We start from the raw sequence: 24,170 nt of genomic DNA, 5'->3' as shown, positions 1-24,170 counted from the left end.
CGGCCCCGCAGGCCCAGAAATTCAGATGTTTGGGGGCTCGGAGGGGCTTCAGCTGTTGGGAACTGCCTCACGGGAGACTGAGGTTCTAACAAAGCCCAGTTTCTTCGTTTTCAGTGGAGAGATCCATTTCCAATTTCCCTCTACCTAGAGCCTTGCTTCTCCAAGTGTGGTCTGCAGACCAGCAACAAAGGAGCTGGCAGAACCTCAGGCCCACCCCAGACCTGCAGAATCAGAATCTGCATTTAAAAAAATTTGTTACTGAAGTATAGTTGATTTACAACGTTGTGTTGATTTCTGCTGACCAGCAAAGTGATTCATTTATACATACACATACATTTTTCATATTCTTTTCCATTATGGTTTATCACAAGTTATTGAATATAGTTCCTTGTGCTATACAGAAGGACCCTGTTGTTTATCCATCCTATATATAATAGTTTGCATCTATTAATCCCTCCTCCCACCCCGCCCGGCAACCACAAGTCTGTTCTCTATGTAGAATCTGCATTTTTAACAAGGTCCACATGGGACTCAGAGGCACGTTACAGTTTGAGAAGCAATTACAAGAAGAAGAATGATTCTTGTTATCTGGACAGTTTAGAAACAATATGTTAATACCTTCTTTTTCCGGCGGATGTTGAAAAGCCACCGCTATTTTCTATCTTAAATCTGATCTTCCTGAGCAAGCACTCCGAGCATTTTAGCTACGGGGTAGTTCAGCACCTAGGCTGACTGTCTGAAATGAGAATCCTGCTCTACCATTTCCCTGCTCTGACCTTAGGCAAATTACCGCGCTTCCCTGTGCCCCACATTCCTCCTCTGTAAAGTGGAGCTAATAGGGTTGTTATAAGGATCAAATAAGTAAAGCGCTTGGCGCATACCTGGCATTTAGCGAGCACTCGATACACTTGGATACTAATTGGATTTGGGTGTCCCCCAATTTTCTATATACTGCACTTACCATCTGTTAAGATGAAATGCTTCTGGAGTTGGTGGTCTCATCCACTATGCACAGATGCTTCCTAGTTTTCTTTCTTTTTTTTAAAAAATATTTATTTATTTATTTATTAGGGCTGCACTGGGTCTTTGTCGCGGCTCGCAGGATCTTCATTGCAGCCTGCAGGATCTTTTAGTTGCAGCATGTGCACTCAGTAGCAGCATGCATGCGGAATCTAGTTCCCCGACCAGGGATCGAACCCGGGACCCCTGCATCAGGAGCACGGAGTCTTACCCATTGGACCACCAGGAAAGTCCCTGCTTCCCAGTTTTCTTTTCTAAAAGTGACTTTATTCCTGCAGGCAACCTACTGTTACCCCCAAATATATTCATTTCAGGACTGTCCATTTAATTTATTCCATACCCGCCATCTGCAGGGAATTGAACTTTTTCACCGTGACCTTGGGTAATGCCTCTGACGATGATTTCTGAAAACCTTGAATATTTGTGTAGGGCTCTTACCCTCCAGGTACCTTCAAAAGCATTGTTTCATCTTCACAACTGTGTAATGTAGGCAGAACAAGTATTATTACCCTACTGTACAGGGAAATGAGAATCTGAGAGCCCATGGCCACACGGTAAGTGGTGGAGCAGGGCCTGGAATGCTGGCTGGTACAGGATGCCCTGGTAGGCCCTGGATGAATGACTCAAAACCCAGCGTTCTTCCCACCACCCAGGGTTGCCTCCAATGTAAACCAGAGGAGCAACTTTCAGGGGTGAGGCTTTGAGGCCAGATAAGGGAGAGAGAGCAAAAGGAGAGACCTCTGTTCCATTGTCTCCATAAGAATTCATATTTGGACTTCCCTGGTGGCGTAGTGGTTAAGAATCCACCTGCCAATGCAGGGGACACGGTTTCGATCCCTGGTCCAGGAAGATCCCACATGCCGCGGAGCAAGTAACCCTGTGCACCACAACTACTGAAGCCTGTGCGCCACAACTACTGAAGCCCGCGTGCCCAGAGCCCGTGCTCCATAACAAGAGAAGCCACTGCAATGAGCAGCCTGCGCACCACAACGAAGAGTAGCCCCCGCTCACCGCAACCAGAGAAAGCCCCCCGCGTAGCAACGAAGACCCAACGCAGCCAAAAAAAAAGAATTCATATTCATATTTATCAAATTTGCATTCTATTTAGTTCACAAACTGTGGTCACTAAAAAAACAATCAAGCTAAATAATACGTTCAGATGTTAAAAACTACACCATACATGGTGGGAGTGTAAATTGGTGCAGCCACTATGGAGAACAGTATGGAGGTTCCTTATAAAACTAAAAATAGAGCTACCATATGATCCAGCAGTCCTACTCCTGGGCATATATCCAGAGAAAACCATGGTTCGAAAGGATACATGCACCCCAGTGTTCATTGCAGCACTGTTTACAACAGCCAAGACATGGAAGCAGCTTAAATGTCCATGACAGATGACTAGATGAAGAAGATGTGGTACAGGTATACAATAGGATATTACTCAGCCACTAAAAAGAATGAAATAATGCCATTTACAGCAACATGGATACCTGAGATTATCATACTAAGAGAAGTAAGACAGAGAGAGACATATCATATGATTTCACTTATATGCGGAATCTAAAAAGAAAAAACTGGTACAAATAAACTTATTTACAAAACAGAAACAGACTCACAGACTTAGAGATTGAACTTATGGTTACCAAGGGGGGAAGGATGAGGGGAAGGGATAGCTTGGGAGGTTGGGATTGACATATACACATTGCTATATTTAAAATAGATAACCAACAAGGACCTACTGTATAGCACGGGGAACTCTACTCAATATTCTGTAACAACCTAAATGGGAAAAGAACTTGAAAAAGAATAGATACACATATATGTATAACTGAATCACTTTGCTGTACCAATACAACATTGTTAATCAACTATATTCCAATATAAAATAAATTTTTTTAATTTTAAAAAATTAAATTAAAAAAAATACACCATACAGAAGAGTTTCAAGTTAAAAGTGCCCCTACTTAGAACCCCAATTTTCTAATCTAACCCCCCAAATAACTGCTATTAACAGTTCCTTGTGAACTCATGACATCATTTAATACAATTAAATAGGTACAGATTTTTGTATGTCTATAGTACCTCAACAAAGTGGTTTCTTAAAAAATTCCTGTGATAGACACATAGAAAGTATTTATGTTTTTCTATAATATAAAATACATACCATGTTTCTTTTTTTAATCAAGTGAAATCCTACCACACAGTTATACAACTGGTTGTTTTCACTTAACATTTTTAGATACTTTGCATATAGAGCTCCCTGATTCTTTTCTCTTAACATTTTTAGATACCTTTGCATATAGAGCTCCCCGATTCTTTTCCCTTAAAATCTGCATAATAGTCCATCATAAGGTGTATGTGTCCGTGCGTGTGTGTCCTAGCACGGGTGCAGTAGCTGGGTTATAGGCTATGTGAATGTCCTCATTTATAGGGTATTTGCCAAACTACGAGTTAGGTGCCCACCTGTAAGCCTATAAGAGAAAATGCCAGTTTCAAGGCTCAGGATGTTTTAGATCTCCTTCGGGTCACACGTGGTCAGTGGCCTAATGGCCCACCTACGTCTCCTTCATCAATATCAATCTCCCTCTTTAGCATCTCTGAACTCTCTGTCAGAATGAGACCTTTTTTGGGGGGGAGGGGGTTCCCAGTGCACATAGAAGTCATGTTTACGCTATACTGTAGTCCATTAAGTGTGCAATAGCACTGTGTCTAAAAAACAATGTACATACTTTAATTTAAAAAATACTTTAGGGCTTCCCTGGTGGCGCAGTGGTTGAGGGTCCGCCTGCCGATGCAGGGGACGCGGGTTCGTGCCCCGGTCCGGGAAGATCCCATATGCCGCGGAGCGGCTGGGCCGGTGAGCCGTGGCCGCTGAGCCTGCGCGTCCGGAGCCTGTGCTCCGCAACGGGAGAGGCCACAACAGCGAGAGGCCCGCGTACTGCAAAAAAAACCTTTATTGCTAAAAAATTCTAACCATCATCGGAGCCTTCAGCAAGTCATAATCCTTTTGCTGGTGGAGGGTCTTGCCTCGATGCTGTGGCCGCTGACTGATCAGGGCGGTGGCTGCTGACGGCTGGGGAGGCTGCGGCAGTTTCTTAAAATAAGAAGATAATGAAGTTGGCCGCATCAATCAACTCTTCTGTTCAAGAACACTTTCTCTGTAGCGTGCAGTACCGTTAGGTAACATTTTACCCACAGTCAGAACTTCTTTCAGAATGAGACCTTTGGACCCTCATCCCCAGCAGTAGGCTTTTTTTTTTTTTTTCTCCTTCCAGCTCTTTACTTGTCATTCCTGCACAAATCTGTCTTCCCCTTCACACTGTGCCTCGCAGTGTAGACCAAGACCACTCTCCTTCATCCATCCGTCTTCCCTTCCTGCCTTGCCGTCTCTAGAGCAGCCTCCCCAGCCCAGCTGTGAACACGCACCTCCTTCCCTGCCCCGGGGGTGTATGTTTGCTTTTCCAGTGAGGTCATCCTCGAAGGCACCTCCTTGCTTGTTGATGTTCCTATATCCACAGGGCCTGCTGGCCTGGTGCTCGTTGTGGGGTCCGCGTGGGTGGGTAACCAGATCGTGAAGAGACAGACTCTGCCACCGAGAGAACTTTAAATCTGTCGTCACTCGCCACCTCAGCAAAGGCTGACTGAGAACTTGCCGCCGAGAACTGTGATGATTAACCCAGGCCTCGCCCCGCCCCCCTTCCTCGTGGTTACCCACTTTTACTTCCTGTCTGTCTGCTTGTGCCTGGGGAGCCTAAAACGGGGGCCAATCAGAGGGCTTCACGGACGTTTCCAACCCTCTGGACAATCACTACCAGTTCTAATGGGGGCCCCTGAGAGAGAAAGGAGAGTGGAATCCAGGGCCAGAGGGAAAAGGAATCGATGCTGGTGCTCTGGGTCCCAATGCTGAGCTAAGAACACCCCCGCCTTTCCCCCAAGGTGCCTCACCTGGCCAGCTGCCGACTTCCCTCTGCTGCCCAAGTCCAAGAGTGAGGGGCACAGACAGTGGGGGGACCCAGGGCTGGGCCCGAGATGAGGGGTGAGGGCATGCAGCCCGTTGTGAAATCCAAGCTTGGCGTCTCCATCCACCCCCTCCACCGCGCCTGAGCCGTTTCTTCATTTTATCATCTTTCCGTAGCAGATTCAGTACTTTTCTCACCATTATCTCCTTCTGCCTTCAAACTTCCAGGACTCTCCTTTTGTTCTTACTGTCACAACCGAGCAGGACCCTACGGCGCTCTCCCAGATACAAAAGCCCCTCCGTGTCCCCCATTTCTTGTTTGTAGAAAAAGGCTTTAGACTCCTAGAACTTCCCTGAGTTCCAGAGCAGGAACAAGGAGTTACTTAGCAGAGAAGTGAGGGAATGCAAAAACAAAGGAAAAGCAGTTAAGAAAAGTAATGACAATAGTTCAGCGAAAAAACAGAGTCCACGTTCTATATCCCAGTCCTAGCCCTATATCCCAGAGTCCTCAAGGGATATACATCACAATGTGACACTACCTTCTGCCAAAACTAAGACCTCCACCGCCACCCCCGCTCCCCCTGCCACCCAGGTGGAGGACAGTGACTACATGCTGAGCCCAGGCAGTAGACCCCAGACTGGTTAGAACCTGAAGGTTGATGATTAAGATTCCCGAAACATCACCCTGTTACCTCACTACCAGCCAATCAGAAGAAAGTCATGCCCCTGGCAGTTCTCACCCCAAATGTTGCCTTTCAAAATCCTTCCGTGAAATCCAAGGGGTGGGGGGAGTTTAGGTCTTTTGAGCACAGGTCGCCAGTACTCCGCTTGGCGCCCCGCAGATGAATGCTGTACCTTCCTTCACCACAAGCCGGTGTCGGTATCGGTGACATCACTTGTATCTACCACGAGCTCCTTGAGATAAGGAGCCTCTTCTCCACCGGTGCTGTCTCTCTGATTGTGACATATGTGGCCGTCTTCTCCACACCTGCCAAAATGTCTGCCGCTCCCTGGCTCCAGACCCCAGCCTTTGCTCTGCTCCGCTTTTCCTGAATCCTCTGAACTTGATGATGTCAGTGGACCTCTTTCTTAAGGTTGTCCTCTCTGCTCTCCCTCTCCGATTCCATGCCCGTCTTCTTCCCCAGTGCCTCTCCCTCTCTCTTCTTTTTCTTCCCCCCCTACACATCTCCCTTGGGATTCTTGCTCTAATCCACTGCCGCCCTAAATCACCACCTCCATCTCTGGGTCCACGGTTCTAAATGCCTGCTACCTTTTTCATCCATCAAATGTAACACATTTGTTACATTTTGATTTCTCAATGTAACACATTGAGAAATCAAAATTTCTCAACTTCTCACCCCACCCCAGGCAGCTGCCTTCTCACGACTTCCCCACCTCCATGATTCAAGAGCTTTGTCTCTGTGATGCTCTGAAGCTTCAAGCTTAGTGTCCTTGGATCCTTCAGCTTGCACACTGCCCGGTCTTTACATCCTTCAAACTTCCTCCCAGATTGGTACCTCTTTTCAGCTCCCACCCCTGTCCCCGCCCCTGCTACCTTCCTTGAACTGTTCTGTGCCACCGTCATTGCTCCCTTATGCAAACACCTCAGAGGTGCCCCCTGCTGCGTGTGGAATGAAGCCCAGCCCGGTGAAACTTCTCCAGGCGGTCCCCTCCGGTCCTTCCCCTTCCTGGAACATTCCTCCCTAGTCTCCATCCCAACATTCCTCTTCCAGCGAGGCTCAGTGTGCAACTCACCTCTGTACATTCCTCTATCATGACCTCCATGGGAGATCTCTCGTCTAAACTCCAAAAGTAGGATGGCTGTCCCACACACTGGGTCTGGCATGCTCAGTCCTCTTGGCCTGTATGTTGGTCTTATTTTCCCAGCCATGTCAGAAGCTCCTGGAGCACCTTTGTGTTTCTTAGGGTGGGGTTGCTAAATTCATAAGCTCAGTGGCGAGACAAGGCAGGCAAATACAGGAGGCAGAGAGGGGACAAGGGAGATGTGTAACAGAGTGAGAGGGCCTGTGTGGGCCAAACAAAGGCCATCTGCAGGGGGGATGGCCCTGTGGGCCACCAGTTTGAGACCCTCACCCAGGTACCTTGCCCTGGCCGGCTAGTCCATGAATATTTCTTCGATGCTCCAGAGGCAGCAGTCGGTGCCTCAGCATCTAGCAGAAGGAAGAGGGGCAGGGTGACCTGATTTCCTTGGCCCTGGGTAGAAGGAGCCACCGGCCTCAGCAGCCCAGAGGCATCACCTCCCCTTCTCACCCAGCTGGCTGTGCCGCACCTGATGTCAGGTGCTACCCTTTGGCTTGAGCTTCCTGTGAGGTGTAGCCAGCAGGCGCTTTTCTCACTCACAGACTAAAGAAAGGGTGGCATGCCCCTCCCGCTCATGACCCAGTCAGAGCCAGCCTGGCCCCCGGCACCCAGGGAGCACCCACTGGGCAGCAGCTGCGTCGTCTGAAGCACTGGCTGAGCCTCACATACGCACTGACCTGGGTGGTAGAAGGACACACAGGGTGGATGTGGGGAGTAGGGGTGGCAGGGAGACAGAAGGACCCGGACGGGGACTTCCCTGGTGGTCCAGTGGTTAAGACTCTGCGCTCGCAATACAGGGGTCTGGGTTCGATCCCTGGTCAGGGAACTAGATCCCGCATGCCACAACTAAAAGATCCTGCATGCCACAACTAAGACCCGGTGCAGCCAAATAAATAAATAAATGAATAGTTAAAAAAAAAAAAAAAAGAAGGACCCGGAGGAGAAAGGCAAAGACACGGACTTGGGGGCGGGAGGGGGGAGGGGGCTGACAGAGCACAGGGAAACCCAGTTTTGAGTCCTCCCGTGGCCACTCTCTCACACCTGCCCCTCCCCTCACTCTCTCCTCCCTCAGTGCAGCCACTCGCCCCTACTCCCCAGCCCCCAGCCTCACCCGGCTTCCAACCGAGCTACACAGGTGCCCAGACTAATCTGTTAGGCCATGACTTTCACGAAGGCTCGCCGCACGACCAATGCCAGGACACACTCCAGACGGTTCTGGCTGGCCGGGGCCCTTCTCTGTCCATGCAGCTCTCTTTTCCACGGATTCACCACGGGAAAAATCCAGTCGGCCCAGTCTGCCTCTTCACTACCACCTTCCTTCCGCACTCAGAAGGCAACAGGCTCCAATGTCACCTGAGAAAGTTACCGACTTCTCCCAAACCTCAGCTGCTGCCACCTATGTCCCCTCGTTTCCCTCCTCCCAGCAGGCCTGGGTGCAGTACAGTCATCCTAATTCCAAGGCCGAGAAGAAACTGGGGCTCAGAAGGTGTCAGTCGCTTCCCGAAACCACAGGGCTGAGACCCCTCTGTGCTCCTCGCCTGGAGGCCTTGCCACTTTACCTGTCTTGAACACCATGAGCTCCTGAGGAACAAGGGCCAGGTTCTCTTTTTTGTGTGACAAACAAGGCAACAACGAGAGGGCGGAGCTAGGTAAACAGTTAAGAGGAACAGTCATTGGTTCTGTGTCTGTTTTTAATCTATCCTGTTGCTGAAATTCATTAAAAAAAAAAAACTGAACTTTGTACCCCTTGGCAGACGGCACGATGCTGTCCTCTTAAAAGGCACTGGAAGAGCAAAGACGCAAAGCAAGTGAAGCCCAGACACAGGCGCAGCCAGCTGGAATGTTCTAGGATGTTCTCACCCCGGTTCCTTCCTGAGGTGGCGAGCTCTCTATGGAGTGGAGCTCTGTGTTCGTCGTTTCTTTCTGCGTGGAAGATGTGTGATTACCGCCAGCACAGGACCAGCAGAACCGTGACTTACATTTTCCGACATAATGCGATTTATGTACTATTTGTGTTTCACGATCTATGTCATTCCTGACCGTCCCCAAAATACTTCCTACCCGGAATATTGGTACATTGGCACGGAAGGTGGAGACATGCGGCGGGCCGCTTCCGACCAGCAGAATAACGAGCCGCCACACGCAAGATTCTTCTCGTATCACACTTTATTGGAGCACAGCTTGGTTGAAGAAAGATGGAAGGAAGACCCTACGCAGCAGAATATGGCAGGCTTTATACTGGCCAGAAGGTCCACACAACAGCCCTGGATTGGTGTGTGTCAGTACATGTGACAATATATTGCCATGCCTACAATCCGCGGGATGCACGCGTGGCGCCTTACGTGGCACTCCCGGGTAGTGCAAGCAAGATGCAACAATGTAACTTCGCCTTCCTCTGGACCAAGAATCCAGCTCCTTCCTGGCGGCGTCCCACAGAGACACAGCACTGACTGCCCTCCCACGCAGTTTTATACACATCATCTGCTCAGAGCGAGGCACGGCAAAAGGGAAGAGGAAGCTCCAAGGCCCCGGGGTTGGCTTTACCCGCGGCGAGTGACCTGGGTCACATTCAGACCCTCAGTGCCAGGCCCCGAGTTGGCGGTCATCCGCCACTGTAATCAGGGCTCCAGGAACCCCAGTCCTCAGAGACTGCCTCGGCACCAAAGTTCACCCTAAGCCCAGGTTTATCGTCTTGATTTCTTAAGTTGTGAGGTTTCTGGACGAAGTGAAGAGATAACCGAGTTTTGGAAATTCACTGTTGAACTCCAGTCACTGCCCCTGGGCAGCTCCTGCCACGGCCTGCCCTTCCTGCAGCAGCTCCGAGCCTTCGGCCACTCCCGACCCAGCAGCCGTGAGGAAGAGGTGACACCCGCGGACCCCCTGAGAGCAGTCCTTCATCTCTCCTCATTCACACAAGGCAGTCCTGCTGGGTGGCTTTCCCAGGCCAGGGGCCCTCCAGGCACTCAGGTGAGCAGCCAGCCATGTGAAAAGGAATTGCCTCACAGGCCAGTGTGATAAGATCAATCAGAGAGGTATGCACGAAATATAAGTGACGCCCCAAGCCAAGTGAGAGGAAGTCTTTGTGAGGCGGAGGTGGCCCTGTGAAAGGAATGAAGGAAAGATAGAAAAGACTGAACGAGAACGCTGCAAAGGGCACGCCCAGGCCCAGGTACTGCCCGGAGTGTGACGTCCAGCATGTATCCACTAACCCTACCTGGGCCTCTGCTTGATAATGAGGCCAAGACCTTTGTCTGCACATCAGAGCTGGCTGAGGCCCTCATTTGTTTACACTTTAATCCTAATCTGATCCTGGCTGGAAGGGAAGCTCTTCTCCTTTCATGCTTTCGAACAGTGGCTTTCCACCTACCAAGTCCCAACAAAGCATTTAGGAATAAAATGAAATAAAAGAGAAAATCTCAAAGCGCATCTAACATAGTAAGTATTATTTCTTGAAACTCTTATTTCAATTATATACATGTGTGGATGAGTGTGTAAATTGGATCATAATGTAAAAAATATTTCTTACTGAGGTTGTGGTTTTAAGTTTAAGAAACGTTGCTTTAAGGGAAAACATCCATCAACTATTAAACAAATGCTCTCCAGAACTGTATCTTGTTCTAGGGGAGAGAAAAAAGCAAGACTTGGTTCCTGCGCTTAAGCTCCGGATCCGGGGGTGAAAAGACAAACACACCACTAGGACAGGATGTGAAAAACCACACTGACAGAGGGGCGTGCCCAGCGCCTGCCAAGCCACCGCCTTGCCCAGGGTCCCAGTGCTTCCAACTGGGCGTTGGGGTGTGAATACAGAGCTGCAGGGGTTGGTGTGGCCACCCGGGGCCAGGGGCTTCTCAGCAGGTGCTGGGGAAGGACACAGGGGCAACGGTGCCAGGCAGGAATGGAAAGATTCTGAGAAGCGGCCAGCTGAGGATGTTCCCCTGTGGGAGATGTGGGATTATTCCTATTGTTTCAAAAAGGGGATGACATGGGGCAGGGGCCGAGGCGGGGTTGGGGGAGGGCAGGCAGCAGCTTGAGGACCAGATGTTGCGTTTGTCCCTGGTTCAAGGATTCTTCAGGTTTGTTTTTTTGATTTTTGTTTTTGTTTTTTTTTTTTTTGCGGTACACGGGCCTCTCACTGTTGTGGCCTCTCCCGTTGCGGAGCACAGGCTCCAGACGCGCAGGCTCAGCGGCCATGGCTCACGGGCCCAGCCGCTCCGCGGCATGTGGGATCTTCCCGGACCGGGGCACGAACCCGCGTCCCCTGCATCGGCAGGCAGACTCTCAACCACTGCGCCACCAGGGAAGCCCCTATTTTTATTTATTTTTGAAATTTTAAATGTTACAATGGTTCCAAAGGCGAGTCAGAACAAAAAGCTGTTTCAGGGCTTCCCTGGTGGCGCAGTGGTTGAGAGTCCGCCTGCCGATGCAGGGGACGCGGGTTCGTGCCCCGGTCCGGGAAGATCCCACATGCCGCGGAGCGGCTGGGCCCGTGAGCCATGGCCGCTGAGCCTGCGCGTCTGGAGCCTGTGCTCCGCAACGGGAGAGGCCACAACAGTGAGAGGCCCGTGTACCGCAAAAAAAAAAAAAAAAAAAAAAGCTGTTTCAGAGAAGTGTCATTCCCCTCATATCCTTTATTCTTTCAATCCTGTTCCCACTATGCCGTGCAGGTAACTAATCTCATTAGGGTTTTTTTGTTTGTTTGTTCCTTTTTCTGGTCCTTTTTCCTTGAATAAATAGGTTATTGAAAGTTATCTGAGTGGAGGTTATTTCCTCCACTCAAATGATATTCTTAAGACCATGTTCTTTTGAGACCAGATTCTCAGGACCCTAGTCATCTTTGCACTTCAGTTTGGGAGGTGTTGCAAGCAGGAGCTCCATGACAATGGGGTTAGTTGGTGCTAATTCTCAAGGGATTAGTCATGGTGAGAATGAGCTGGCGTAAATCCTTGCCCAGGTCCCAAAGGTATCTCTATGACTGATAATGGAGCCACAGCCCCCATTCCTGCTACTTGGGAGCTCCTGCTACTCGGAGGCTGAAGCGAAAGTTTTGTGCCCTAATGAAGCATCCCCACCGAGCCCACCGCGGCCTCCTGAGAGGGTAGCAATGCCAGGCTGCCTGAATAAAAAAATATAAGATTGGATTTTTAGAAAACCACCCTCAGTGGTTTGCTTGCAAAACCACACCAAGCAAGTGCAGCATCCCTGGGACCTTAGCTCTTGATGGGAAAACAGCACTTTATGCTTCTTATCCTTATTTCTCGGTAAGATCTGAGGAATCAAGGTTGAAAAGTCCCTGGCTACTTCTCCGTAGGACCTCACGTCAAGGAGTAAAACCGGAGTAAATAAAAGTGCACAGCCAGAGGGAGATGGCCAGAGGAAGCGAACGCCACAGCTGGCGGTATTCATTGGAAAAAGCAGTAGGAGGAGAGGATCCTTACTCAGAGTCAGGCTGTCTGCAAGTCAGCTCCGAGGCTGTGACTCACCGCGAGGAAAAGGAGTGCCCTGTATTCCGGGCGAGGCTGCTTGCTCCAAACGGGATCGGTGGCCAGGGAAGGAAATGAAGCAATCCAAGAGTAATCAGCAGCTGCGGGGCAGGGCGAGCTGGAAGCCCAAGTCATCCCCAACTACTGTAGCTTGATATTGACCCTGTGCCTCCAAGGGACAAACAACACGAAAGAGACGGGATTGGGGTGAGAAAGGGAGTCGGGCCCTATCCTGGGCAAGTAGTTCCCCCCCGTTCTGCGCCCCTTAGTTTCTCACTGTAAGATGAAGGGGCAGACCTGGCAGTCAGGACCCCAGCTCAGCCCAAGGCCATGTTTTATTTTTTCCCAATTAGAAAAACAAGTGAACGGAGGTGCTTTTGCACAAGGCTAGGCTTCCGGTTCACCATCGCCGCTGTAATTCCCCACCGTCTCGCCCTAAATCAGCATCACAAATTGAGGCTCACCGCCTGCCTCTGAAGTTATTTGAAATGGCAACTCCTGGACAAAGCAGCCCCCCGAGTTTTTTTTTTCCAGCTCTGGGGCTCTAGGATTCTATGCCCTGGAAAAAACAGATTTTTGAATAGTGAGTAGAAACGGGGCAAGCAGGCTGCCCTGGGATGAGACGGAAATGATCCTTCGCCCCAGTATGCTAGAGAGGGGGATCGTGGCAGGGCGCCAGGGCTGAGCATACGCCATGCAGAAGCGACACAGCTTAGAGAGAATTCAAAACAGCATTTTTTTACAGCCTCCTGGTGCATCCTGTTTCTCTAGGGCTGCCACCGCCGTCAGCAAGTGGGCATCACGCCCAAACTGCAGTGGGCAGTGAGGGATAGGTACCCATCTGTCCGGTTCCCTGAGCAGGTGGCTGGGATCCTGGTGCCCAGGCTCCGGCTGCCCTCTGCTGGGCAAGCACAGAAGCTGCTTCCCAAGGGAAGGAGGCGCCCCTCTCCTGGGGTCCCCGCATCTGGGAGGTGGGAAAGGTCTTCCGCTTTTCTGCCACCTTCCAAGGAAGGCTGGGGAGAGTATCAGTGCCTCCTAAAAGTCTCCAGTAAGACAGTCTCAGGTCACTTAAGTCTTCTGCATTTAATGAGAATGATTTTTCTGACATAGGGTCTGACCCAATGATGTGCCCAATAAATATTAATGGAATAAATAACTAGCTCAGCAGTTACCCAAGGTAGAAACCGCTCCTGGCTTTGTTGGGAGAACATTTCCAGTTTATTGTCCCTCTTTGTGAAATTCCTGTCTCTAGTAGGTCCTTCTACCTGGTTCTCCCAGTTCCAAGCTGCTTCTACTGGAGATCCAACCTGGCCTTCTTCCTTCGGGATCCTGGAGGCTTCTCTCTTCTAATCCCTCAACCCAGCTCCCGGTTCCCAGCGGAGATGCTTACAAATCACGTCGGATCTCGTTCACAGCTTCTCCCCTTTCTCTCTCTCTTTAAATGTTTCCTTCTGTGTCCCTTTTGGACACCGGGATTCTCATCTGGCCTATAGTTCCTTGGACTTAGAGATTTTCTCTTTTTCCCGAAGCAGCCCCAGGCCGGCTTCTCTTTCCCTCATTAATTATTAACTGTTGTTACTTGACACTTGCAAATAACATGGGCCTGGAGAAAGGGCTGGAAAGGACCTGTGGGACCCCCTGGAGTGAGCCTCGGAGAGGGCCTGGGGTAGGGCCTCAGGTCCAGGCCACTTAAGAGTATGATCGGTGAACACTGAACTTTTCTTCAAGCCTGTCTCAGGTGTTAACTAACCAAACCATACTTAAGTGTGTGTGTGTGTGTGTGTGTGTGTGTGTGTGTGTGTGTGTGTGTGTGTTCCTTAAGTTTTTTCCTATTATGCCTATTTCTCTTACAGCTTGTTCTTCCTAATCAATAATAGGGATCTAACTTTTTTTTAAGCTAGGTGACATGTGGTGTTAAAAAGTAAACTGAGGCATATTACAATTTTTAAGAATTTATTTGAGCAAAAATCGATTCTAATCAGGCCGCACCCAATCTGGCAGATAGAAAGGAGCCCCCAGTAGCTGTACAAAATGAAAAACTTGTATAGGCACAGAGGAGCAGGAACAAGAAGTTATATCGGGCAAAAAAAGCAGATTGGTTATTGCAATGTTACTTCCCTTTAGGGGTCAGCAGGCAGAGGTCGACCAGGCAGCTGACCTCCCTAGTGCTGGTCAGGCAATTCCTGATTGGCTGGGCTAAGATTCCATTTCAGGGAGAGCCAAAAGTATAAATAAGTTTCAGTTTGGTGACGTGGGGTTTAGCATGAGCAACTCCATCTTGGGCATGTCATCTTGTTTTTAACAGTTGGTAGGAAAAATTCAAAGGACTGAACAGAGTCAGTAGAAAGTTGTGCTCACTCCCAGTCCTTTCCCCATGTCCCTTGCCCACAGAAAGCCTGCTGCCATTTTCTTGTGCCCTTATAGAAATAGTACTATGAACATACAGACATATGGGTATAGTCAGTCAATATTTACTGAGTACCTGCTATGATCCAAACACTGTTGTTGCCCAAAATATACAAAAATTCTTGCTCTAGGGAACTTGCATTCTGATGAGAGGTGAGGGGATCGGGCAACAAATGCGATAAACCAGTCAAATCTATGATATATGTTGATAAGTGCAATAGAAAAAACGTAAGCAGGGTCAGAGAGCTGGGATGTGGTCCTGACTGCCCTTCCCCTCTGCTGCCCCGGCCACACCCTGAGAACCTGGGGCTGCCCTGGGTGGGTCATGCCTTCACCACACTCCTCAGTGCCGGGGGATGTGCCCTGCATGACCAGGTGGGGCTGTAGCAGGTCCTGGGGGGTCAGCTGGAGAGCCTCCAAAGCAGGTGATGGGCTGGGGGCTACTCATCTTCGTTTATCCTGGGTCACAGTTTATGAATATTTTTCTGGCTTTAAGTAAATGTTACCAGAATTCTCTACATCAGTAGTTCTCAAAGTGTGGTCTACGGACCAGCAGCTTCAGGACCAGCATCGTCTGGGAACTTGTCAGAAATGCAAATTCTTCAGCCCCCTCCCCCGGTCCCACTGGGTCATATACTCTAAGGTTGCAGTCCCGAAATTCTGCAGCCCCCTCCCCCGGTCCCACTGGGTCATATACTCTAAGGTTGCAGTCCCGAAATCTGTGGGGTTTTTGTTGTTGTTGTTTTGTTTTGTTTTTTGGTCGCAACACAGGGCTTGTGGGATCTTATTACCCGACCAGGGACTGAACCCAGTTCCTCAGCAGTGAGAGCTCGGAATCCTAACCACTGGACCACCAGGGAATTCCCACTGAAATCTGTTTTAAATAGCCATAACATCTGCTCTACAGAAATGCTTTACCAATTCACATTCCTAACAGCTATGGTCAGAAGCACACATATTCTAGAGCTATGCAGTGAAAAAAAAATCTTTTCCAAATTAAATCCTAGGCTAGGGATAGAGATTATATATTAGCGAGTAAAAGATAAATCGACTTTAAATGGAGTATAATCTATAAAAATTTTGAATCATAAACATAGAAGTAAAAGATAAATCTTATAGCTCAATTATTTGAAAATAAGGATCAATTCATTTGATTCTTGGGGACTTAATCTAACCAATTTGTCATGTAAGAATATTCCTTCAACTTGATGGGTGACCTAGTCCTGAATTCCTACCCCTAAATTCTATGTTATTAAAAAACAACAAAAGTTGGAAATAAATGAGGAATAATTAAAAACTGACAATGTGGGTTGTTAAAATACAAATAAACGTAATATACATTTCTGTTCCTCTTTACACTTTCCAGAAGAAGAAGCGAGTGGTATTGATGGTCGTTAGGCTATATTCTAGGCAGTGTGGAAAGCACTTGGTACGTAATTTTATCACAGCAGCACAAACAAGAAACTATCAGAAGAATATTTTTGGCTTTCATTTACCGATGAGCACACAGGCTCAGGAAGCTTAAGGATCTTGCCTGGTACACACCTAGCAAATGAGAGGATCTGGAATTGGATTCTTTCATCTCAGTCTGTGCTCATTTTACTGAAAGCCACATTTGTAGATAATGGTGCTTATCTGAGCCTAATCCCTGGAGTACTAGGATTCTTTGGACAGAGAGGCTTAGGGCGGTCAGGAGGAAGATAAGTCTTGGCCAGAGTCCATCTCACAGAGGGTCAAGTGGGATCCCAGACACACCTTGTGGCTATTTGGCCAGTCTTGCTTCCCTTACCAGAGGAATAATGTCTATTATGGTAGGAATGGCCAGTCGGAGTCCTGGAAAGGGCCTCCTACAGCCAAGATAATAACCTAGAAACAATTCCGTGCCCCGGAGGACATTGCAGAAATTAGTTCCATAAAGATCTGAAAGATGCAGGGCTAGTGATTCCTACAGCTTCTGCACTTACCTTACCTGTCTGGTCAGTGTCACAGGCCAGCGGTGGTGGGGAATAAAGGTCAGTCAACACAGACACCCTCTGGGTGTGGAATTGCCTACCTCCGCCCTTAGCACTTTCGCCAGGAGAGACGGCACCCACACTCAGGGGGAGGGAGTTACACAGGGAAGGCATGTACAGCAGGGGGTGGACTCTTGGGGGGCCACCTCGGAATTCGGCCTGCCACCCCTCCTCCCACTTAGAGCGTGGCTGCCAGCTCTAAGCTGTTTAGCTGCGTCACAGCCTGGGCGTCATCCATGGTGCCACGCTGGACCCCTTTTGTCTTGGTGTCGCCCTGCACAAGGGCCACAAGGATCTGGCACCTCTGACTTTTCACTTTCACTCTCTGTGTGAGTAATAAACTGCCTAATCTGAAAATGGGCTCGTTCTTTCTTTTTTTTTTTTTTTTTTTTTTTTGTGGTACGCGTGCCTCACTGTTGTGGCCTCTCCCGTTGCGGAGCCCAGGCTCCGGACACGCAGGCTCAGCGGCCATGGCTCACCATGCCCGGCTGCTCCGTGGCATGTGGGATCTTCCCGGACTGGGGCACGAACCCGTGTCCCCTGCATCGGCAGGCAGACTCTCAACCACTGCGCCACCAGGGAAGCCCCTTATTCTGGTTTTTTTGTACTTAAAAAAAATCTCAAAATAAAACACTAAACTATAAAAGAAAGAAAGAAAGAAATCCTGAGGTTTAGGAGTTCCCTGGCGGTCCAATCATTAGGACTTGGCGCTTTCACTGCCGTGGGCCCAGGTTCAATCCCTGGTTGGGGAACTAAGATCCCACAAGCCTCGAGTTGCTGCCAAAAAAAAAAAAAAAAAAAAAAAAAAAAATCCCGAGGCTTGAAGCATCATCATTCCAGGGGCCAGGTAATAACGGAGTCCTGGACCAGGCCTCCTTAGTGAGTCTACCATGTCCATGGAGCCACCTGATGGTCATTTCCCCAATCCACAAATACAGAATTGCAATGGACATGCTTGACAGCTAGAAGAACCCCTACATGGTCCTTAGCCTGTGGAGAAGAGCTATGGCAGTGCGCAAGGTCAAGTGGAAACCTCTGAACCTGCTTCCCCTGACCAAAATCATAACTCACAAATAATCCCACATCCTGGGGGGGAGGGGAGTTGTGCCACCCATAACGATGAAGGAATGTAGAGGTGAAGGTGCCTCTCAGACCCCTCTTTAATCACATCCACTTCAAGCACAAACCAGATGTATCCTAGCAGAAGACGGTGGACAACCGCAAAGGCAGCCAAAGAACAGCCCCAGTGTTCACAGCTGCCTCGCAGAAGAGGTACCCAGGTGTCTTCCTCAGGCAGAGGAACAGCATATCAGGGATGCAGTATGGGTCAGTGATCTGGCAAATTGCTCTTCTGCATCCTTATCAGAGCCATTTGCAGCCTTGCCCCAAGGCATAAATCTCCCACCTTCTGGTTCTGGTCAAAGAGGGCTTGGGGTGGAATTAGGGTCCCTGAGAGCACATCAGGGTTAGGTTAAAAAAAAAAAAATCATGCAGTGTCACGAGCAGGGGTAGAACAACCAAAAGTGTTTACAAGGAATTGCATTCACATGCAACGCTTTTGGAACACAAACTCTACGAATTTGTGTTCACTTCTGGTACCCCTTCTCCTCCCTCAGGATGGACTGGGCAAGAGACCGTAACAACAACAATGAAAGGGGTGAATTCTGCAGGTCTTTTAGTCTATCTCCCAAGACGCAGCTTTCTCTCCTGCCCTGGGGCCTGATCACATCCTGTAGATATTTGCATTTATCATGTAAAACTTCCTCCCCAGCCTTTCTAAACAGGAAACCTGTTCCTTCCAGCCTAAAATGAAGCTGGGACCTCCAGCCTTTTCCTGTCTCCCCACCTGTTGGCCCTTAAGCTCTCCTCCCACCACCGCCAGCATTCCAGGAGTCCTTGACCCTCAGCCTGAGACTCAGCCTGTGCCTCCACATTTAACCTGCCCTGAGGCATTAATGTGAGTCCAGCAGACACAGGCAGATGCTTCAGAGCTGCCCAATTTCCTCTAAAGAATATTTTCACTTTTCTTCCTGGAGACAGCTTCTTGCTTATTTTTGGGCGTGAGTAATCTTTCAGGCAGTCAGGTCATGAGTTATAATAAGCAGGAAAGTCTCTGGTTATTTAACAACCTAAGGGCTCCTCTTACTGTGTATTCTCTTTCTCCATCGTTTGTGCACAAGTACTTCGATCGGCAGTTAAGTCTGCCCATAGGGGAGTCGACTGTATTCCTCATACGACACCATTTTATATAAGGGGCTTGAACATCCCCAGGGGCTCCTAGAACCAGTCCCCCCAGGACACCGAGGAAGGACTACAGAGGGTGTGCCCCCAACAGAACTTCAGGAGATTCTAAAGAATGTACTTTGGACAGGAGGAAAGCAATCCAGAAAAAAGATCGGAGATGCCGGAAAGAATGAAGAACATTGACAGTGTAAAACAATAATACTGTCCGCTGGGCTTAAAAGAGCAAGATGAACACAGAAGAGAGAGAGGAAGTGAGGTTCATATATTCAAATATCCTTGTGTGGTTTGAAGGACCGTAAAGCTATTCATTGTAGATGAGTAAGTTAAATATGAATGTCAAAATATCAGGGTAAAAATTATTAAGCTGAAAATATGTCCCATACTTGTAAAAATTAAGAAAGTAAGTAGAAAGAATATTTAATTGATCCAAAAAAAGCCAGAGAGGAATAAAAATAGAAAAGAAAGCATAAAATAAGATGGACAAAATAATCCAAAGAGAGCGCTGATTACCATATAAATTGTAAAAGAGTATATAAAATACAAATAACTAAAAACATTAATTTAAAAAGGACAAGAGGGAACTCCTTGGCGGTCCAGTGGTTAGGACTCAGTGCTCTCACTGCAGGGACCGGGTTCGATCCCTGGTCAGGCAACTAAGTTCCCACAAGCCACTCGGCCAAAAAACAAACAAAAAACAGATTGTCAGAATGGATTATAGAAATCGTTATACTGCTGACAAGAAATATCTAAAGGTTTAATTTTCAGAAAGATCTAAAGTAGAGGAATGCAAAAGGATACACTTGTATTTAGACAAACTAAGGGAAAGAAAGCAGATGTAGCCATGTTATTATCAGGCAAAATAGAATTTAATGCAAAAAGCATTACTACAGATAAAGAGGATCACTCCATTACGATAAAAGGTTTATTACGCCAGGAAAATAAAGCAAATACAAACTTGTGTGAACCTAACTAAATAGTCAAAATACTGTATATCAATGAAAATGGACAGAACTACAAAGAGAAATTCACAATGCTACTCTCCATGAATTTTTTTTTTTTTTTTAATTTGGCTGCCCCACGTGGCTTGTGAGATCTTAGTTCCCCGACCAGGGATTGAACCTGTGCCCTGGGCAGTGCAAGCGGGAGTCCTAACCATTGGACTTGCAGGGAATTCCCTCCATGGGATATCTGACACATTACTTTCTGCAATATTCAGATCAAGACGTTACTCTATTGACTAAACTCTGCAACCAAGAAGCTTAACTTTGGGGCAGAAATAGAACAACAGTGAATCTCATAGGGAGCGTTTATGAACAAAGATCCCACAATGTTATTTTCATCAGATCTCAAAAGACTGATTCACTCTCTGATTCAATTAAATTAGAAAGTATTAACCAGCTCTTGCACTCTCCTGTTAGTGAAGGGCGGCGGCTGTTCCGTGGAATGCAGATAACCTCTGCCGGCACAGGGAACATCTCCCTGCCTCTCCCTTTCCCCTTGCCTCCAGTGCCCGAGCTCGCCAGCATGTCCGTGGTGCCACAGACGAACAAGGGCAAGACTCTTGCCAAGAGAATTAATGTGCCTAGCAAGTATATTAAGCACTCTAAGAGCCGAGATTGCTTCCTGAAATGTGTGAAGGAAAATGATAAGAAAAAGAAGGAAGCCAGATAGAAGGGTACTTGTGTTCAACTGAAGCGCCAGCCTGCTCCACCCAGAGAAGCACACGTCGTGAGAACCAATGGAAAGGAGTCTGAACTGTTGGAGCCCATTCCCTATGAATTCATGGCATGATGGGTGTAAAGAAAATAAACGACTTGGACTCTACGATGCTTCTCTTAATTGACTGGAAATGTTGTGTCCCCTCCCCCAAAGAAATATTTAAAGCACATTTTAATTGTGTTCAAATTCAGTGGGTGACGTCTTTATTTTTCAAAGGTAGTGGTTTTGCTTCCTGAAAGATGTGAGGTAGTTTGTTGTGCAATAACTCCATTGGTTAATAAACGCCCAGATATTATTTATAAAATAAAATAATAATAATTAAAAAAAGAAGTACAGCTCTGTTGCAGCCAGATTTCAGCGCATGAGTGAGGAACTTGATAAAATTGGCAGGAGGAGGACTGTAGAAGGGGTTTTGACTGTTCCTGAGCACCGGCTACCCCATGTGTTGCTGCTACAGCTGGGAACAACTTTCTTCAAATTACCTGGTGGTAGCTTAACATAGGAGAAGATGAAGTCGACGGACAAAAATGCTTAATGACAGAGCTATTGGGTCGTCAAGATGGAGTCCTGCAAGACTGGGACATTGATGACTGCAATGGTAACTGGTGGAGACCAAATTTTGAACCTTCTCAGTATCCATATATTCCTGCACATATTACAAAACCTAAGGAACATAAGAAGTTGTTTTTGGTTCAACTTCAAGAGAAAGCCTTGTTTGCAGTCCTTAAAAATTACGAGCTGGTAGCTGCACCACTGTTTGAACTGTACAACGATACACCCAGATATGGACCCATCATATCTAGTCTCCCCCAGCTTTTGAGCAGGTTCAATTTTATACACAACTGAATTCCTGCGCAGCAGAGAAGTAAGAGAAGCCGTCTTGGTGGGGAGGGATAAACTGGGAGATTGAGATTGACATATACACATTATTGTATATAAAATAGATAACTGGGTTTCCCTGGTGGTGCAGTGGTTAAGAATCTGGCTGCCAATGCAGGGGACACGGGTTTGATCCCTGGTCCGGGAAGATCCCACATGCTGCGGAGCAACTAAGCCCGTGCGCCACAACTACTGAGCCCGTGCGCCACAACTACTGAAACTCACGCACCTAGAGCCCGTGCTCCGCAACAAGACAAGCCACCACAATGAGAAGCCTGCACACCACAAGGAAGACCCAAAGCAGCCAAAACAAAAAAAGATAACTAATAAGGACCTACTGTATAGCACAGGGAACTTATATATTTATTTGTTTGTTTGTTTGTTTGCGCCAGGTCTTAGTTGTGGCAGGTGGGCTCCTTAGGGAACTCTTCTCAATACTCTGTAATAACCTATATGGGAAAAGAGTCTAAAGAAGAGTAGATATATGTATATGTATAACTGATTCACTTTGCTGTACAGCAGAAACTAACACAACATTGTAAATCAACTATACTCCAATAAAAATAAATAAATTTAAAAAAAAGAGAAGCTGTCTTTGTGAGCACAGCTGTACACAGTGTAGAATAAACATGCTAGAAAAGTTTTTTGGGTTTTATCTCTTTCCCAATCCCTAAATGACCACCTACTTTCTGTTGTTTGAATAGCAAAGTTAATATGAAAAACTAGATTGTGGTGTAAACAAATGTGATAATGTTTACTTTATTTTTGGTTCTACACATACTTTCTGTACAACATTAAAGAAAGTGGACTTCTTTCTTAAGACAGAAGAGAAAAGAAAAGAATTAACCAAAAGAAAATTAGAAAAATACCATATTTGGAAATTCATGAAATAACTTCTAAATAACTGATGTGTTAAAGAAGAAACTCTTGTGGAAATCACTTAGTATGCAGAAATGAAAAATAATGACAATATACTACCATATCACAAACACTCTTTAGATATTTATAGCCTTAAATGCTCGTGTTAGAGAGAAATAAAGGCTGAAGATTAAAGATCCATGTAAGTATCCTACTTGAGAAGTTGCAAAAAGGACAAAAGAAATCCAAAGAAGCTGAAACCTTACTTCATCCGCTGGAACAAGCATTCATTTTCCGTGAACCAGGCCCTTGGACCCAGTAGAGCCTCAGGTTGCAAGTTGGCAACCTGCTCATTGTGAGTCAATGTGAGAAAAGGCACTCTTCATTCTACCCCTTGATTCCAGAAGCTGTATATTCTCGTTATTGGTACAATGCATAGACTGCATCCCCGGAGGGAGAAGAATGTCCTATCCCTGAATGTTGTTCCCAAGATGGTGCCAGGGCTGAGGTTTTAATGGGGCATTCCAAACATTTACCTGGCTGACTACTTTTGGATGGTCTGGTATATGGTAGGACTAGTGGATTCCGTTATTAGGTACCCATGGTTATGTGTCATTCAAACGCACGGAAAATCAGGCATTCAGTGAGCCTTCACAGTGGTGCTGGCAGAGACACTTCAGGCAGTGAATTACAACCACGTGTGCAATAGGCATAAACTATAGTAAGAATGAATCACTGTCCCCTCCAGAATAGAAGAGATCAGATGTAATCAATTTGCCACCACGAGGCTGGCTGTTTTCCTCCAAGGGATGGTACCACGTGGCACAGTTGGTGACATGGTAAATGTTACGTTAGATCAGCCTTGGACAGACGGAGCCCATGCTGTCAATCACACAAGCAATGGAGTTATAAGAGTCAGAGCCAGCTGATATCCACCAGATATGTCATCCTGTCCACATGGCTGCTGAGTGCATCTTCTGATGTGGATGCTTTTGGTGGGCCCTGACTTGAAACATGAAGATACACACACTTGTGCTCATGCACACAGGTTCACCCTCCTCAGACCCCTTTGTCTCTGATCTTCCCATCTTACTCCTTCTAGGTCCCTGACCTACTAGACAAACTACTCATCACAGCTCAGGAGTCCATACACATACCTACGTTAGACCTCGTCTCTTGAAATACGAAGTATATGTGGACAAAACTTGTTTCCTGCCATTCCAGTAAACTATGAACGTTGCCTGCCATCAGACCATCAGCCTCTGCACGGTGCTCCCTGAGGGGAATTCTTCAGGATGGAGAAAAATAGACACTGCCTTTATATAGTTAAGATGCATATCAAACGAATGATTTCAATAATGCAGACTCTTGCATCTTCCCATACATAGAAAAGCACGAAATTCATTAACTTGTCTGTTTTTTTGTGATTAGCAGTAATTTTTTGATGTTCAACTATATGGGTTTGCTTTTCTTTTTTTTTCTCCAACAAAAACTCCTAAATATCCTGGCTCCTCTCTTACCTCATTGGAACAGTTGCTCAGAGCTATCTGAGAGGCTGTCTCCTGTGCTATAGACCTCAGTATAGCCCCCGAATAAAACATAATTTCAGGTTGTATGTTTTGTTTTTTGTTGTTTTTCAGTCAATATACACTACTCACAGCTCTGATTGCTGGGAAGATTTCTCCTCATTGCTTTTTTTTTTTTTTCTTCCCCTCGTCCCCCCTCATTGCTATTTTTATGGCCACCTTGAGTAGAGCTGTAATGTGGTAGCAG

The 24,170-nt window shown here is 47.3% G+C and overlaps 1 pseudogene; it reads left to right on the top strand.

The window, feature by feature from the left end:
• The window catches only part of LOC132434775 (cleavage and polyadenylation specificity factor subunit 5 pseudogene), a 28,232-nt pseudogene extending 6,394 nt beyond the window's left edge, over window positions 1-21,838 (top strand).
• Window positions 21,839-24,170: the final 2,332 nt, after the last annotated feature.

This window comes from Delphinus delphis, chromosome 12, assembly GCF_949987515.2.
Source record: "Delphinus delphis chromosome 12, mDelDel1.2, whole genome shotgun sequence".
In the NCBI taxonomy this organism is placed as follows: domain Eukaryota; kingdom Metazoa; phylum Chordata; class Mammalia; order Artiodactyla; family Delphinidae; genus Delphinus; species Delphinus delphis.
This window is presented reverse-complemented; position numbering and strand designations above follow the sequence as displayed.